The sequence below is a fragment of the Cebus imitator genome, unplaced genomic scaffold (assembly GCF_001604975.1).
Source record: "Cebus imitator isolate Cc_AM_T3 unplaced genomic scaffold, Cebus_imitator-1.0 Scaffold24, whole genome shotgun sequence".
NCBI classification, from domain to species: domain Eukaryota; kingdom Metazoa; phylum Chordata; class Mammalia; order Primates; family Cebidae; genus Cebus; species Cebus imitator.
The window spans coordinates 8728751-8731394 of record NW_016107339.1 but is presented as its reverse complement, the minus strand read 5'-3'; positions in this window follow the sequence as shown (position 1 = coordinate 8731394).

Sequence of the window (2644 nt, the reverse complement as noted above, 5' to 3'; positions counted from 1 at the left end):
AAAAAAAAAAAAAAAAAGATAATATAATCTGTGAATGGAGATAGTTTTACTTCTCCTTTTCTAGTTTAAATGCCTTTTATTTCTTTTTCTTTTCTAATTACTCTGGCTAGACATTCCAGGACTATGTTGAATAGAAGTGATAAAAGTGAGCCCGGCACAGTGGCTCACGCCTGTAATCCCAACACTTTGGGAGGCCGAGGTGGATCACCTGAAGTTAGGAGTTCAAGACCAGCCTGACCAACATGGCAAAACCCTGTCTCTACTAAAAAAAAAATACAAAATTAGCTGGGTGTGTTGGTGGGTGCCTGTAATCCCAGCTACTCGGGAGGCTGAGGCACAAGAATCGCTTGAACTCAGGAGGCAGAGGTTGCAGTGAGCCTAGATTGCACCATTGTACTCCAGCCTGGGCAACAAGAGCGAAACTCCATCTCAAAAAAAAAAAGTTTCTAGGAGTAATAAAAGTGAGCATCCTTGTCTTATTCCCAATGTTCAAGAAATGCTTTCAGCTTTCCATCACTGAGTCTGATGTGTGCTATGGGTTTTTCACATATGCCTCTTGCTATGTTGAGGTAGCTTCATTCTATTTCTAGTTTGTTAAGTGTTTTAATCATGAACCGGTGTTGAATTTTGTCAAATACTTTTTCCACATTAATTGAGATAATCATGTGTTTTTTCCCTTCATTCTGTTAATGTCATAATATTCTTCTTAATTTTCATATGTTGAATAATTATTGTATTCCAAACCATGCTTACATTCCTCCTGGTCATAGTGTATAATCCTTTTAATATGCTGCTGAATTTGATTTGCTAGTATTTTGTTGAGTTTTTTTGCATCAATTTTCATAAGGGATATCGGTTTGCAGTTTTCTTATAGTGTCTTTGTCTGGTTTTGGTATCAGAGTAATTCTGGCCTTATAAAGTGAGTTAGGAAATATGCCTTCCTGTTCAATTTTTTTTTAAGTTTGAAATTAATTCTTATTTAACTGTTTGGTGGCATTCACCTGTGAAGCCATCAGGTCCAGGGATTTTCTTTGTCAGAAGAGATTTTTTTATTACTGATTCAATCTTCTTACTAGTTATAAGTCTATTCACATTTTCCATTTTTTGTGATTTAGTGTTAGTAGGTTTTGTGTTTCTGTAAATTTATTCATTTCATCTGGGTTATCCAGTTTGTTGGCACGCAGTTGTTCATAATATTCTCTTATAATCCTTATTTTTCTAGAATTGGTAGTAATGTCTGCATTTTCATTTCTGATTTTAGTAATTTTAGTTTTTTTCTTCATCTAGCTAAAGGTTAATCAATTTTGTCAATCTTTTACAAGAACTCACTTTTAACTTCATTGATTTTCTCTATAGTTTTTCTTTTTTTCTTTTCTTTCTTTCTTTCTTTTTTTTTTTGAGATAGAGTCTTGCTCTGCTGCCCAGGCAGGAGTGCAGTGGCGCAATTATGGCTCACTGAAACCTCCGCCTCCCAGGTTCAAGCAATTCTCCAGCCTCAGCTCCCAAGTAGCTGGGATTACAGGAGGCCTATTTTCTCTGTTTGTGTGTGTTCTTTATCTCTGCTCTAATCTTATCATTTCCTCCCTTGGGCGAGCTTTGGGTTTAGTTTGTTCTTTTTCCCCTAATCCCTCTCTCCCTTCCTCCCCTGACCACTCCTCCCCTCACCTCCCTTCTCCTCCCCTCTCCCCTCTCCCTTCCTTCCTTTTTTCTGAGACAGAGTTTTGCTCTTGTCCCCTAGGCTGCAATGCAATGGCACAACTTCAGCTCACTGCAACCTCTGCCTCCCAGGTTCAAGTGATTTTCCTGCCTCAGTCTCTTGAGTGGCTGGAATTACAGGCACACGCCACCATGCCTAGCTAATTTTTGTATTTTTAGTAGAGATGGGGTTTCACCATGTTGGCCAGGCTGGTCTCAAACTTCTGACCTCAAGTGATCTGCCTGCCTTGGCCTCCCAAAGTGCTAGAATTACAGGCGTGAGCCACCGTGCCCGGCCCTTAGTTTCTTGAGCCGTAGAGTTAGATTGCTGATTTTAGATCTTTCTTATTGTTTTAATGTAAGCATTTATTTATAGCTATAAATTTCTCCCTTAGCACTGCTTTCACTGCATCTCAGAAGTTTTGGTGTGTTGTGTTTTTATTTTCCTTCACTAAGTATTTTCTAATTTCCTTATGAGTTCTCCTTTGTCCATTAGTGGTTTAAGAGTATGTTGTCTAATATCTACAAACTTGGGAAATTTCCAGTTTTACTTCTGTTATTTATTTCCGACTCCATCCCACTGTGATTGGAAAAGATACTTTGTGTGATCCCTATCTTTTAAAATCTGTTGGTACTTAGGTACTTAATTTGTGGTCTAACATATGGTCTATCCTGGAGAATGTTTCATGTGCATTTGCGAAGAATATGCATTATGTCATTGTTGAGTGCAGTGTGCTATACATGTCTGTTTGACCTGATTGCTTTATTATGCTCTTTAATTCCTGCATTTTCTTACTTATCTTTCATCTGGTTGGTCTATTCATCATTGTAAGGGGGATATTGAAACTTCCAACTATAGTTGTAGAACTGCCTATTTCTCCCTTTAATTCTGTCCATTTTTTCCATCATATATATATGTGTGTGGTTTTTTTTTTTTTTTTTTTTTTTT